This window comes from Pistacia vera, unplaced genomic scaffold (assembly GCF_008641045.1).
Source record: "Pistacia vera cultivar Batoury unplaced genomic scaffold, PisVer_v2 Contig93, whole genome shotgun sequence".
Classification (NCBI taxonomy): Eukaryota; Viridiplantae; Streptophyta; class Magnoliopsida; order Sapindales; family Anacardiaceae; genus Pistacia; species Pistacia vera.
In genome coordinates this window covers 1224903-1242097 of record NW_022196812.1, presented here as the reverse complement: position 1 = coordinate 1242097, position 17195 = coordinate 1224903, and the positions used below count along the sequence as shown (strand labels likewise).

Below are 17195 nucleotides of genomic sequence, written 5' to 3'. Positions count from 1 at the left end.
GTGGAATGAAGAATTGTAGTAAATTCCATGTAAACAAAAACTATGCTGTCAGTGAATCCTGACCGTTCCTGCCAGCTAAGCTTCTTCATCATCATCTCAAACTAAACTTACCCATCATTGGATGGTTTCTGTGTTTTTTCTGCCTTTTTTTTAGCTTCTCTGGCCTAATGGGTCTCTGCCACGTGTATCGCAAAAACGTGTAAGGTACAATCTTGTGGACTTCCTCTTACAAGACTTTCCCATTCTGGTTTTTCCCTGCCATTAACTCAATTAAAATGGTTAGTTTCTAATTATGGTTAATTAAGTTAGGCTAATTAGTTTTAATTAGCTGCTTAAACAATTCTAGAACAACACTTCACCCCACACTTTGCTATATAGGGTTTCCAAAAAACGCTAGCCAATAATATTATCGAACTGATATTTTAAATAATAATAAAATATTAATATCTTAATCTACATCCACAACGGAAAATTGAGGTTTAGATTTAAACAAAATATCATATTATAAATAAAACGATTGTTTAAACTAGTGAAAAACCGGTTTGTAAATAGATTACATTATGAAATAATAAAAAACTAATACCCTAATTTAATTAACTTACATAAAACTGTAATTGGTTAAAATCCCATTTGAGTTTTTATTTTATTTTGTTTTTGTTTTTGTTTTGGTCGTTGGTTTTGATTTTATTTACTCTTGCAAGGGCTAAACCAAGCAAGTTAGGCTTAATATTTGTTGATGCTTGGTTTTTGCACCAACTAATTGTCACGTGCGTGGCGTTGATTGATCAAAAATAACACGTGAAAATGAATATAAAAAGCGAAATAAATGCTATGAGAGGTTTTAAAGTGGTTCGGATGCTAAGGTAGCAAATCCTACGTCCACTGATTTGTATTGATATTGATAGTGTGGGTCAGGTCGCGCCAGCGGACTGACTTACAAAAGGTTGGGAAATAGATACAAAAGCATGAAAGAGAGTTTTTGTGTAAAATTGTCGAATCCCTTTAATGAAGGGGTCTTCCTCTTCTTATACCCAGTTGTATGTCCGTAATCATCACTAAATCCTTGGGTTGGTGTGATTGTCAGGACCTAATCTGATTTTACGTCCCATTACCCATTTTCCAAGCCGATTTCACGCGATTTGGAGCAGGCTAGCGGACACGTGGGAGCACTAGGGCGTTTGGCAGGCCTGACGTGCGCTTACCGTTCTGACGGGAGCAGGCCACGTTTCGTCACGCAACTCCACGTCAGCCTTTGATTTCTTAGTCATAACAATATTTAATGAAACATGACAAGAACCTGAATTTGTTTGAAGTCAAGCTCATGGTTACCTAATTAATTCAGCCATCATAGTGGTTTCACATTCATGGAAATAAAATAAATATGTATCCGTTCAATCACGGTATATCATTTTAGTCCTTGTAATTTATACGTACATCAAAACTATCAAACAAATTTGTGTCAAACGTAAACAAATATAAACAAAATTTTACAATTCTTTTTTTTCTTTTTTACCAAGGTGTTCGAACCTGCTTAGATCAATTTACGAGCACCATGACAAATCCTCAAAGGAAATTAGTGCAACAACCCATCGCCACAACAAATTTTATAATTTTTTTTTTTTCTTTTTTGTAACCAAGGTATACAGGCTAGCTTTAGCTTAGTAACCCACCTTGTAACGAAGGTGTATGCAACGACCTCTCAATTGAATAACAAATGCTCAGATTGGGAATCGAACTCCAGATTTTGCGTTTATTCACATTATCCACAATTCGTCCTAATCATTTACGCTGCCCACGGATGAGTTGATCAAACAATTCTTCTTCATAATAACATCGAAATATAGATCAAATTCATTGGTTACCATGTCCATGTTGATATCTTTTAAAAACTCTCATCAAAATATGTATTTTGGTCAATCACAATCTTCACATACATAGTAAATTGTGATTGATTGTCTAAACTATTGGACAAATTATTGATCACGTGGGCGAAAAGGACTATAGCAATATTATCATGCTGATGATTAATGGGTTGGATAGTATTTTGGAATTTAAGCAAACCCCTCTTGCCCCCACTTGCCCCCACTTGATAAATTATTTTAAAATTAAAGTAGAAAAAAAAAGGGTATGCCTGGTTGGGGGATTCCTAATGATCCTTTAAGTTAATCATACACCAACTAGTCATAGTCAAAATATTGTTGTTTAGTGAATACACATGGACCAAGCTTTGCCATGTTCAAAGCAAGAAGAGAGTGGAATTTCCAATTATCATTATTATTGACATCAATTGTGAAAATGACTTGCACTATCTCAACCCACAAGTTTTAATCAAATAACAAAATTTTATCCGAGGTTTCGAAAATAATATAAATCCTCCTATCGTTAATAAGACGTTAGTGCAGTGTTAATCAGTTCCTTTCACTTCCAGCCGTCGCGCATCAACAAGATCGGACTCAGTAGGGGCGGATCCATGGCCCACCCTCAATTTTATTTTAAAAAATACTAATTTCTGGATTTTGGCCTACCCTAACAAAAATATTAATGGACAAAAATATCAATGTGTAATTAGTTTTTATTTTAGCCCAATCTAATAAAATCTTTTGGATCTGCTACTAGGGTTGTTCGGTTTCGGGTACCCTATATTTTTTGAAGGAACCGAAACCGACGGTTCCTTGAAATTTGGAACCGGAACCAGAACCTAGGTACTCAGAACCGGAACCTGTAACAACAGTTTCGGTTTCGATTCTGGGTACCCTATAAAATTCCTAACCCCCTAAAAGTTTTTAAAATGTCAAAAAACCTTAAAAACTTACAAATACCCCCCCACCTGGAACTTGTTAAAAAAAATAAAATTACAAATTATAAATTCAAAATTACAACTCCATTACTTTGTAAAGATAGATTCTCAAAAGTCAAACCAATTTACTTTAAATGTTATGAAATATAAATATAAATGTATTCACGTTACTTTTTTTACAAAAGTTTTTATTAACCCTCTACTCTTTAATTTTATTTTATATTAGTCTCGGTTCCCGGTTCTGGTTTCAGTTCCTAATTATAAGAACCGAAACTGGAACCGTACAGTAACGGTTTCAAAAATTTGGAACCAGAACCTACCCGTTGACGGCCGGTTCTGGGTAGGAACCAGAACCAAACCATGAGTACCTTCCAGGTCCGATTCCAATCGATTCTTTTAAACACCCCTATCCGCTACTATGCTGATTCCATAGCTGCGATTATGTAGTTCTTTGAAATAGTCTATTATGAATTCCTACTCTGCCTCTTTCTCTTTGCACTCACTTCTGTCAAGGCTTAATTGCGAGAAAGATGAATATAAACAGTTAAACACTAGCTGCAATCCCAATTGATATTCCATCTCTACCGTTTATTTTAACATCAAAAACTTAACAGCAGGGGATTTCGGTTATTATTATAACCAGAGGGTGTTATTGTTATAAACCTTGTAAAGTTTATGAGATAAAGCACAACCCACCAATTTCTTTCTTTTAAATCAACATTTTCATCCTGAGGTTCATGAAAGTACACTTCTTGTTTCTTGTTTTCCCCTACATCTAAGGCAATGACACTTTAAACCAACTTTTTTCAACCTTTTTTTTTTTTTTTTTTTTTTGGTCATAACTCATATGCTTTTCTGGGTCATTTCTGCTTCAAATGAAGACAATTAATTACTTTTACACACTCCATTGAATTTTAGCATTCACATTATCTCAAGTTGTGATATGGATGACTTTGGGATAATTGGCTAGCCATTGTGAGGTTTGAATTTTCTCGAACATTTTATGGCCTTCAACAATTCCATTAAAGAAAAGAAAGTTCATCACTTGACAAAAACAAGATCATCCTTTGAATGAATTTACTGGTGAAAAAAAATAACCATCATGAACCTCTTCATCCGACCTCGTGATCTGAAAATGACTTTCAAACCGTAATCCACCAAAATCTGAGTTGGTATATTACTTTAGAAAGATTACTGCAAGGATCTGGGAAACTTATAGAAGACTAACAAATTCATGTCATTAAAGCCAGGATATTATTATATACCCAGCTGGCTGGCCAACTCAATGATTGTCACATTTGGCTCAAGAATAGTCTATATCTGTTTTGTGCCCCTCCAATCTACCTCTTTTATGGAGAATCTCATAAGAAAACGCCAGCAGTGGCAACTCAGCAGCCCACAGAATCACACACCACAGCATCAGAATTTAGTTCAAATCTTAAATATTCGTTAGCATAGTCCTTATCTGGTAGGCAAGACTTTAAAACACCTTTGTTTATGCCTGATGGCAGTCCTGGAATCCATCATTCAAAACCAAGCTTCACATAAAATATGAAAGATTAATAGCAAATTGAGGCAGAATATATTGATGTTGCACCACAAAAAAAAAGTTTTCCATTTAAGATGATACCTACATTGAACATATATATCTAAGCTTAACCCTATTGGTTTTTCTTTTATTTTGCATCAATTGAATTGTGATCTTCCCCTGTTCACCTCCAATTTATTTTTCATTTCCATAATCTAAACCTTCATCAACCGCCAAAGTTGGAAACAACTTCCAGACCTGTGAGTCCTGGACTGCGAATTTCAACTTTGTTAGTAGGACTAGAGGGAGTTGATCTTAATCCTCAGGGGAATCCAAGATTTCTCTAAGAATCTGTCTCATGGCAGAAATCAGATGAATTGCAGGATCCGGAGGCGGTCTAGAGATCAAATTGTTTTGCAATAATCCATAGGCTTAGTCAGCTTCTTCAGTGCTATATTCTTTCTGTTCTTAAAATTCATCTTTTATAACCTCTGCACACAGCCCACAAATCCATTTCCCCTGATACCTCTGGCGTACGTTTTGATGTATTCCGTGTATACTTCTTCAGTCAGCCACAGCAATCACATTTTGCAAACTCACTTCAATTTGATGATGAGTTTGGGGCTGCCTGTGCTGTTTCTGGGGATACCACCATTGGATCACTTACTACTGTTGCAGACATTGCCAATCACCCTGCAAAATCAATAACACCAGAAACTATATATCAATCATCCATCAACAAATCAACAAACTTTAGTCTTAATTCTTCTGCTTTATAACAAAAATCAAATATGCAGAAACATGAAAGAAACTTAAAAAAAATGAAACTTTTCTCATCAAATGATCAAAATCTCAAAACCAGAGTAAAAAACAAGATGAATTACCAGCAAAAGCAGATCAAAATAAACTTGAACAAATCTTCAAGTGCTTATTTCTCTCTACTTCTGCTAGAACTTATGGCTTTTGATCTATCTCTCTTTCTCCCCTCTCCTTCACTTTATCTTCTTCTCCACCAAAAATAAAGCACACCTGAAACCATTATACGTAAAACACAAAACCCTTCTTCCTCCTCACAATCTCCCACACAACACACTCAAAAAAACTAAAATTTTCAACAACCCTTTCTTAAAAACTCAAATCTTGTATGAACAAAACAAAAATTTACTTTTGTTGCTTCTCCTCCTCTCCTGCGACTTCTCCACACACAAACAAAGCTTTAATCAATAAAGGTGGAAGCTTTTAAGAGAGAAATAAGCCTTTTTATAAGAGAGACGCCAATGATTGAAGTGGAATGAAGAATTGTAGTAAATTCCATGTAAACAAAACTATGCTGTCAGTGAATCCTGACCGTTCCTGCCACTAAGCTTCTTCATCATCATCTCAAACTAAACTACCATCATTGGATGGTTTCTGTGTTTTTTTCTGCCTTTTTTAGCTTCTCTGCCTAATGGGTTCCTGCCACGTGTATCGCAAAAACGTGTAAGGTACAATCTTGTGGAATTCCTCGTACCAGACTTTCCCATTCTGGTTTTTCCCTGCCATTAACTCAATTAAAATGGTTAGTTTCTATTAGGGTTAATTAAGTTAGGCATATAGTTTTAATTAGCTGCTTAAACAATTCTAGAACAACACTTCACCCCACACTTTGCTATATAGGGTTTCCAAAAAACGCTAGCCATAATATTTCGAACTGTTTCAAATAATAATAAAATATTAATATCTTAACCTACATCCACACGGAAAATTGAGGTTTAGATTTAACAAATATCATATTAATAAAAACGATTGTTTAAACTAGTGAAAAACCGGTTTGTAAATAGATTACATTATGAAATAATAAAAAACTAATACCCTAATTTAATTAACTTACATAAAACTGTAATTGGTTAATCCCATTTGAGTTTTTATTTTTTTTGTTTTTGTTTTTTTTTTGGTCGTGTGTTTGATTTTATTTACTCTTGCAAGGGCTAAACCAAGCATTTAGGCTATATTTGTTGATGCTTGGTTTTTGCACCAACTAATTGTCACGTGCGTGGCGTTGATTATCAAATAACACGTGAAAATGAATATAAAAAGCGATAAATGCTATGAGAGGTTTTAAAGTGGTTCGATGCTAAGGTAGCAAATCCTACGTCCACTGATTTGTATTGATATTGATAGTGTGGGTCAGGTCGCCCAGCGGACTGACTTACAAAGTTGGGAATAGATACAAAAGCATGAAGAGAGTTTTTGTGTAAAATTGTCGAATCCCTTTAATGGGAAGAGTGTACATGGTTGCTGCAGGGATTGATTGGTTTAGAATCTTTCAGGATGATATCTGAAGTTTATTTCAGGAAGTTTACTACTATTGTCAAGGATAAAGACAGTTTTATTTTCTCCAAGATTATTATATTTTCTGTCAGCCTAGCTGGTGAGAATATCCACTTCTACTACTATAGATTTTTTTACAAGATTTAGGTTTGATGTGAAAAAGATTTGATTCTTCGATGTTATGGGATATAAAAATTCCTATCACAACAAAAATAACTTAAAAACAAAGTGTGTTAGAGTTGGTCATGCTATGATTTTTTTTTTTTTTTTCTTTTAACCAAGATGATTAGTCAGTTTACGTACATCTCAATTAATCTCTTGGAGAGATTAACTCAGAAGCCTACCGTCATGGCTCTTACTTAAAAATGTAAGAATACCATCACAACCAAAATAACTTAAAGAAAGTGTGCTATAGTTGGTCATCTTGTGAAAATTTTTTTTGGAAACCAAAGTGTTTGGCCTATTTACGTGCACCTCAACTAATTCTCAATGGAGATTAGCACAGCAATACACTATCACGACCCCCCACTTAAATAGCAAATACTCAGATGGAGAATCGAACTTGAGACCATGTACCTATCTACACTATTTTCAATTTGCCTTAACCATCTAGACTATCCACGGATAAGTTCTATGACAAGTTTTATTGTGTTACAGAGGATAAAATCATATGAGAATAACGTTATACAGGTACTATAGAGTTACAAAAAGTGTCAACTTAAGTATATGGACACTCTTTCTTCATTATTATTATTTTTTTTTTTTCAAGTTTAGACAAGATTGGATATAGTGCGTAGATGCCGTGTGAAATAGAATTTTATTCATAGATGTAAAAATATATCATGATAATAACATCTCGAATAAAGTGTGTTAGAGTCGATTATCTTAAGACAAGTTTTATTATGTTATTGAAGATAAACCAAATAAGAATAAGTACAAGCCATCTCTTTAAGTATACACACACCCTTTGTTTTTGGTTTCTTAAAGACAAAACATACCAATGTTTTGGAAATTTGTTTGTTTTCTTGTGGCCTAAATTAAGAGGCTAAGTGGGGTTAAGGGGTTCCAAATCAGAATAATAAGATGACCTGTCCCTAGATTGACAGAAGCATTATTCTGAGTCCAGCTGTAACATACAAAACAAATCACACCAACCATGGACACACCCACAGAAATCCCATTTCCAGAACCTTTTGAATTCTCTAATTTCTATGGCAGACTCATCAGCACCAGTGCTCTGATTGTGTCCATCAGTGTGTACTGGTTCTAGTGTTGCTATCTTAGTACACTATTAAGATCTAATGAAAAAGGCTTTTAAAATCATGGTTCACTCACTCCAGGACATATTTTGAGCCTTAATCTTTGCATAATTATTGGCAGACACTAATAAATCTGTATTCACCTTTTCTCTTTTACCAATTCTGGTGGCTAAATGTACTTTTCAATAGTTTCCAGAAGAGTGAACACATAAAACACTGTCTAGATCTCTCAGGAAATCAACATTTCATCCTGAGGTTTCATGAAAGTACACTTCTTGTTTCTTTGTTTTCCCCTACATCTTAAGGCATAATGACACATTTAAACCCACTTTTTTCAACCTTTTTTTTTTTTTTTTTTTTTTTTGTCATAACTCATATGCTTTCTGGGTCATTATCATTGCTTCAAATGAAGACATTAAATTAACTTTTACACTCCATTGAATTTTAGCATTCACATTATCTCAAGTTTGGATATGGATGAGCTTTGGGATAATTGGCTAGCCATTGTGAGGTTTGAATTTTCAACATTTTATGGCCTTCAACAATTCCATTAAAGAAAAGAAGTTCATCCACTGACAAAACAAGATCATCCTTTTGAATGAATTTACTGGTGTAAGAAAAATAACCATCATGAACTCTCATCCGACCTCGTGATCTGAAAATGACTTCTCAGAACCGTAATACAATCCGAAAATCTGAGTTGGTATATTACTTTAGAAAGATTACTGCAAGGACTGTGGAAACTTATAGAAGACTAAACAAATTCATGTCATTAAAGCCAGGATATTATTATATACCCAGCTGGTGGCCAACTCAAATGATTGTCACATTTGGCTCAAGAATAAGTCTATATCTGTTTTGTGCCCCTGACAATCTACCTCTTTTATATGGAGAATCTCATAAAGAAAACGCCAGCAGTGGCAACTCAGCAGCCCACAAGAATCACACACACAGCATCAAATTTAGTTCAAATCTTAAATATTCGTTAGCATAGTCCTTATCTGGTGAGGACAGACTTTTAAACTACCTTTGTTTATGCCTGATTGGCAGTCCTGAGAATCCATCATCAAAACCAAGCATTCACATAAAGAATAATGAAAGATTAATAGCAAATTGAGCAAGAATATATTGATGTGCTAACCACAAAAGAAAGTTTTCCATTTAAGATTGATAACTACATTGAACATATATATATCTAACTTAACCCTATTGGTTTTTCTTTATTTTTGCATCAATTGAATTGTGATCTTCCCCTGTTCACCTCCAATTTATTTTTCATTTCCATAATCTAAACCTTCATCAACCGGCAAAGTTGGGAAACAACTTCCAGACCTAGTGAGTCCTGGACTGCGAATTTCATCAACTTTGTTATAGGACTAGAGGAGTTGATCTTAATCCTCTAGGGGAATCCAAGATTCTTCTAAGAATCTGTCTCATTGCAGAAATCAGATGAATTGCAGGATCCGGAGGCGGTCTAGAGATCTAAATGTTTTGCAATAATCCATATGCTTAGTCATAGCTTCTTCAGTGCTAATAAGTCTTTCTGTTCTTAAAATTTCATCTTTTATAACCTCTGCACACAGCCCACAAATCCATTTCCCCTGATACCTCTGGCGTATCGTTTTGATGTTATTCGGTGTAATTCTTCAGTCAAGCCACAGCAATCACATTTTGCAAACTCAACTTCATTTGATTGATGAGTTTTGGGGCTGCCTGTGCTGTTTCTGGGGCTGATACCACCATTGGATCACTTACTACGTTGCAGACTTGCCAATCACCCTGCAAAATCAATAACACCAGAAACTATATATCAATCATCCACAACAAATCAACAAACTTTAGTCTTAATTCTTCTGCTTTATGAACAAAAATCAAATATGCAGAAACATGAAAGAAACTTAAAAAAAATGAAACTTTTCTCATCAAATGATCAAATCTCAAAAACCAAGAAGTAAAAAACAAGATGAATTACCAGCAAAAGCAGATCAAAATAAACTTGAACAAATCTTTCAAGTGCTTAATTTCTCTCTACTTCTGCTAGAACTTATGGCTTTTGATCTATCTCTCTTTCTCCCACTCTCCTTCAACTTTATCTCTTTCTCCACCAAAAATAAAGTCACACCTGAAAACCATTATACGTAAAACACAAAACCCTTCTTCCTCCTCACAATCTCCACACAAAAACACACCTCAAAAAAACTAAAATTTTCAACAACCCTTTTCTTAAAAACTCAAATCTTGTATAACAAAAACCAAAATTTTACTTTTTGTTGCTTCTCCTCCTTCTCCTGCGACTTCTCCACACACAAACGAAAGCTTTAATCAAATAAAGGTGGAAGCTTTTAAGAGAGAAATAAGCACTTTTTATAAGAAAGACGCCAATGATTGAAGTGGAATGAAGAATTGTAGTAAATTCCATGTAAACAAAACTATGCTGTCAGTGAATCCTGACCGTTCCTGCCAGCTAAGCTTCTTCATCATCATCTCAAACTAAACTTACCCATCATTGGATGGTTTCTGTGTTTTTTCTGCCTTTTTTAGCTTCTCTGGCCTAATGGTCTCTGCCACGTGTATCGCAAAACGTGTAAGGTACAATCTTGTGGAATTCCTCGTACCAGACTTTCCCATTCTGGTTTTTCCCTGCCTTAACTCAATTAAAATGGTTGATTTCTAATTATGGTTAATTAAGTTAGGCTAATTGTTTAATTAGCTGCTTAAACAATTCTAGAACAACACTTCACCCCACACTTTGCTATATAGGGTTTCCAAAAAACGCTAGCCATAATATTATCGAACTGATATTTCAAATAATATAAAATATTATATCTTAACCTACATCCAACGGAAAATTGAGGTTTAGATTAAACAAAATATCATATAAATAAAACGATTGTTTAAACTAGTGAAAAACCGTTTGTAAATAGATTACATTATGAAATAATAAAAAACTAATACCAATTTAATTAACTTACATAAAACTGTAATTGGTTAAAATCCCATTTGAGTTTTTATTTTATTTGTTTTTGTTTTTGTTTTGGTCGTTGGTTTTGATTTATTTTACTCTTGCAAGGGCTAAACCAAGCAAGTTAGGCTTAATATTTGTTGATGCTTGGTTTTTGCACCAACTAATTGTCACGTGCGTGGCGTTGATTGATCAAAATAACACGATGAAAATAGAATATAAAAAGCGAAATAATGCTATGAGAGTTTTAAAGTGGTTCGGATGCTAAGGTAGCAAATCCTACGTCCACTGATTTGTATTGATATTGATGTGTGGGTCAGGTCGCGCCAGCGGACTGACTTACAAAAGTTGGAAATAGATACAAGCATGAAAGAGAGTTTTTGTGTAAAATTGTCGAATCCCTTTAATGAGGGGTCTTCCTCTCTTATACCCAGTTTTATGTCCGTATCATCACTAAATCCTTGGGTTGGTGTGATTGTCAGGACCTAATCTGATTTTACGTCCCATTACCCATTTTCCAAGCCGTTTCACGCGATTTGGAGCAGGCTAGCGGACACGTGGGAGCACTAGGGCGTTTGGCAGGCCTGACGTGCGCTTACGTTCTGACGGGAGCAGGCCACGTTTCGTCACGCAACTCCACGTCAGCCTTTGATTTCTTAGTCATAAAAATTTAATGAAACATGACAAGAACCTGAATTTGTTTGAAGTCAAGCTCATGGTTACCTAATTAATTCAGCCATCATAGTGTTTCACATTCATGAAATAAAATAAATATGTATCCGTTCAATCACGGTAATCATTTTAGTCCTTGTAATTTATACGTACATCAAAACTATCAAACAAATTTGTGTCAAACGTAAACAAATATAACAAAATTTTCAATTCAGCAACCCACTTTATAACCAAAGTGTTCAAATCAGCTTGCGCGCACTTTGACAATCCTCAAATGAGATTAGTGAACAACCCATCGTCATGACAAATTTTTATAATTTTTTTTTTTTTTAACCAAAGTATTCGGACTATTAGTGCAGTAACCCACCTTGTAACGACGGTGCCTGCAACGCCCCTCACTTGAATAACAATGCTCAGATTGGGAATCGAATTTGAGATTATGAAACACTCACAGTATCCAAATTTACCCTAACCATCTAAGCTGTCTACGGATGAGTTTACAAATAATTCTTCTTCATAATAACATCGAAATATAGATCAAATTCATTGGTTACCATGTCCATGTTGATATCTTTTAAAAACTCTCATCAAAATATGTATTTTGGTCAATCACAATCTTCACAATACATAGTAAATTGTGTTGTCTTAACTATTGGACAAATTATTGATCACGTGGGCGAAAAGAGACACAACATATTATCATGCTGATGATTAATGGGTTGATAGTATTTTGGAATTTAAGCAAACCCCTCTTGCCCCCACTTGCCCCCACTTGAAAAATTATTTTAAAATTAAAGTAGAAAAAAAAAGGGTATGCCTGGTTGGGGGATTCCTAATGATCCTTTAAGTTAATCATACACCACTAGTCATGTCAAAATATTGTTGTTTAGTGAATACACATGGACCAAGCTTTGCCATGTTCAAACAAGAAGAGAGTGAATTTCCAATTATCATTATTATTGACATCAATGTGAAAATGACTTGCACTACTCAACCCACAAGTTTTAATCAAATAAAAATTTTATCCGAGGTTTCGAAAATAATATAAATCCTCCTATCGTTAGTAAGACGTTAGTGCACCATAGTCAGTTCCTTTCACTCAGCCGCCGCGCATCAACAAGATCGGACTCAGTAGGGGCGGATCCATGGCCCACCCTCAATTTATTTTAAAAAATACAATTTCTGGATTTTGGCCTACCCTAACAAAATATTAATGGACAAAAATATCAATGTGTAATTAGTTTTTATTTTAGCCCAATCTAATAAAATCTTTTGGATCTGCTACTAGGGTTTTCGGTTTCGGGTACCCTATATTTTTTGAAGGAACCGAAACCGACGGTTCCTTGAAATTTGGAACCGGAACCAGAACCTAGTACTCAGAACCGGAACCTGTAACAACAGTTTCGGTTTCGATTCGGGGTACCCTATAAAATTCCTAACCCCCTAAAAGTTTTTAAAATGTCAAAAAACCTTAAAAACTTACAAATACCCCCCACCTGGAACTTGTTAAAAAAATAAAATTACAAATTATAATTCAAAATTACAACTCCATTACTTTGTAAAGATAGATTCTCAAAAGTCAAACCAATTTACTTTAATGTTATGAAATATAAATATAAATGTATTCACTTACTTTTTTTACAAAAGTTTTATTACCCTCTACTCTTTAATTTTATTTTATATTAGTCTCGGTTCCCGTTCTGGTTTCAGTTCCTAATTATAAGAACCGAAACTGGAACCGTCAGTAACGGTTTCAAAAATTTGGAACCGACCCTACCCGTTGACGGCCGGTTCTGGGTAGGAACCAGAACCAAACCATGAGTCCTTCCAGGTCCGATTCCAATCGATTCTTTTAAACACCCCTATCCGCTACTATGCTGATCCATAGCTGCGATTATGTAGTTCTTTGAAATAGTCTATTATGAATTCCTACTCTGCCTCTTTCTCTTTGCACTCACTTCTGTCAAGGCTTAATTGCGAGAAAGATAATATAAAAAACAGTTAACACTAGCTGCAATCCCAATTGATATTCCATCTCTACCGTTTTTAACATCAAAAACTTAACAGCAGGGATTTCGGTTATTATTATAACCAGAGTGTGTTTTTTTATAAACCTTGTAAGTTTATGAGATAAGCACACCCACCAATTTCTTTCTTTATTTTTTTCTTTCTAATCAAACTTTTTCATCACAAGAACAAAAGTAAAGGCAAAACCTTTTCTCTTTCAATTCCATTTGATGCTACAAAGCACATGTGTAAATTTATCTATTCCCATAATGAATATAATATTCCCATGGTTAGAAGTTTTCAAGGTTTCACATTCATAAACCTATCAATTTATGTCCATGTGAAGCATGAAACCTCTAGGTCATTTTCAATGTTCTAACCATAAATAGAGTGGACATAAATTGATAGGGATAATGCACTACTTATAAATATTCCAACACACCGTCCAGCTCGAATTCAGATCGAAATTCTCGTCCAATTCATAATTTATACGTAATGTTAGAAGATGTACGAATGGGATTCTCAATGTCTTGTGAACACCGAACACGTGTAACAAATCCTATATGTGTTTTGTCCAATTTAATAAACCCTAATTAAGTACAATTCTAGGAGGAACAATTTTGAAGCTTTGAATCAATTCCTTCATTGTTGGGTAAGGTTATACTATTAATTAATTTATTTAAGCAAATCACAGCATAACTTTGTTTAATAATTTAATCCACTAAGGATATTAAATTAACCCATATCCCAGAGTCAATTTGAGGCATAATTGTGACACATTGATGTGGGTAATAATATAAAATAATTATTTATGACATGCACCTACGTGTCATACACTAAGCAATTAATGCTTTAGTTATCGAGTGGTGATTGGTATATGCTTTTATATATATATATATATATATATATTATATATTCCTATGATTGCTCCAATTAATTTGTTAATTAAAAGTAAATAATTATTTTTTATTTTATTTTAAGTTTTTTTTCCAATAGCTAATTTAATTAATTTATTATCTATCGTGGATATGAATTGATGAGCATAAAACCTCAATAAAAATAATAAATAAATTTAAATTTTAAAAAATAAAAAATAAATGAAAAAGTGATTGGTGCCTAATGAATTGAAAGAATAGAAATTAGAAGTGATTAATAGAAAATGAAATTTTCTTGTTTGTTTCCTAATATTTTCTCGAGAAAATTCTTGAAAAAGCTTTGCTTGTAGCCACAAGGAGACATTGTGGTCCTTTTACAATTTTTTTTTTTTTTTCGCAAATAATAGATTTTAAGATAGAATAATATAGCCTTAAATTATAAATTAAATAAAAACTAATATAATATATTATTTGTTATGCCTGAAAAAGTAGGGCTGACGCAGAGTCCTGTCAGCGCAAGTGGTCAAAGCTTAGGTAAGTCCAAGTGCCGTCCAGATGCAGCCATGTCGCGCGCAGACGTAAGAGGCCTACTTCTACCAGTGCAGTAGGTGCGCATCAGGCTGGTGAAAGGCTAGAGGTAATCCACATGTCCAATCCCTGTGAGAATCAAGTAAATCACTTGGACAGGTGAATAACGTGGCGCATGGAAGGATTTGGACGGAAATCTGACCCACTTCCTGATTTAGTAATCATCACCTCAATCCATCCCACTATAAATAAGGGGTTTCTCTCCCGTTTGAGGGATTAACAAATTTCTCTCTATATTAGCATACTTATTTCCTCTTTGTAATCGCTTGTAAGTTAGCTCGCGAAACGCGACTTGACCTCAATATATTAATATAATATCAGTGGACATAGGAGTCGCTTGTTTAAGCATCTGAACCACTTTAAACATCGTTCTCTATCATTTATCCATTCTCATACTCCCATCCGCATGTTCTCTAGGTCAGCTTAGCATTTCACACATACATTTAGTTGATGTCAAAATCACGCATCAACATTATTAATTCCATAATCATTACCCAAATTCTAAAATTATTTATTACATTTTAAAAGTTGTATTTGTCTCATATCTCAATTTAGCAGACTCTTATGATGTTTATGTATAATTAGACTTTCATCTTTTTTGAACTAGTTTTTAGGAGTAAGTTCTATCATCCGTGCACACCGATACATGGCTGTTATATATAGAATTGATTGTGATGTGGGCCTACAATATTGACCCACATAAAATTGAAAAACATATTTATTGACCCATCAAACAAATTAATATATATATATATACTTTGTTCTTATCTAAGCCTTTATTAATTATTATAAAGTTTTTCTTTTTTAAAAAAAAATAATAATTACCAAGTTGTTGGAGGTTATTGTCAGCCAGTCCAAATAAATAATTAATATGTAACATATTTGTCAATTGATTGTCCTTGTTCTTATCTAAGCCTTGACTAAGCAGCAATTCTACATGCATTGAAATTATATAATAGGACAATTTAATTTATTTTGTGATGTGAAATTAATGATATATGATTTGCATAAATTTAGCTTACTATTAATTCAATGTTAGGTTCATGTCACCCTCGTCGTCATCTGATTGGTTATATATCTTTTTCTCTTTCTCAATTTACCGATTGTTACATTACGATTTTTTTTTTTTAAATGTGTTGAGTAATCTTTGATCTTATATTTGAAAATCGTTCATAAAAGTTTTGTTTGAATGATTTTTGAAATATTTCTTATATTGTTTAAAATTATTTATACATGATAAAATTAATTTTTTTTATATATGTTTTATTTTTTAATGGAAATTATTAAAATGATTTTTTTAATTAAAAGATATTTATAATAATATTTCATATATTCTTTAGCTTCCAAAATTTTCAAAAAAAAAAAAAAATTGAAAAAAAAAAAAAAAACCTCTCCTCAATATGTTTCATTAAGTCATTAGCAAAACATGTTAATGTTGTTCTACATTCAACCATTTGGATGTGACCTTCAATTTTGACCCTTCAAAAAGTATGACAGTAGAACAGCCGTGCGACATCGCAACGTCACACTTGAGAGGGAGTAAGCCTATAAATATGTCATTCATTAGCTCGAGGTCTATTGGTTTCATCCTGTCATAGGTTCATCAGGAGAGTAGCTCGAGCTTGACCAGTTCGTACAAGGATAGCTTAATCTCTTCTTCATTGTCAATTGTCAATTATAAAGAACAACGGGTAACAACTCTTGCACTACCCTTATTAAAAAATATAAATAATAATGCAAAAATATATGGTCTAATCATATACTTAATTAATTAATTAATATAATATATCAAATTGAGATTTTAATCATACTTAATGAGATGGACCAACTAATTGCAATAATTCACACATGGATTTGATGTAATCCTTTAATTAAATCTTTATTTTAGCAATAATTATATCATATTTATTACTCAAGGAATAGTAGGTGATGTCATAATTAGATATTATTTGATAGTAGATATAACTTGTTGCGTCATAATTAACACAGTTGATAAAAAAAGCTTGATATAAATATTAAATCAAACGGACTCCTGCCAACAGTTTCCTAAATTACTTGAAAGACCCCAAAGTTCTTTAAAATATTGAGTGACCCATATAGTTATCAAACTATCAGAAACACCCACAGAAGTGTTTCTGATCAATGAATGATATGAACCCTTCCCATTACAATGCAAAGGAAAAGAAATGCCTTATAA

At 33.6% G+C, this 17195-nt stretch overlaps 1 pseudogene; it reads right to left on the bottom strand.

Annotated features, from left to right (window-relative positions):
- Window positions 1-9038: 9038 nt before the first annotated feature.
- LOC116120338 lies at window positions 9039-9629 on the bottom strand (annotated as a pseudogene).
- Between the last annotated feature and the right edge of the window lie 7566 nt (window positions 9630-17195).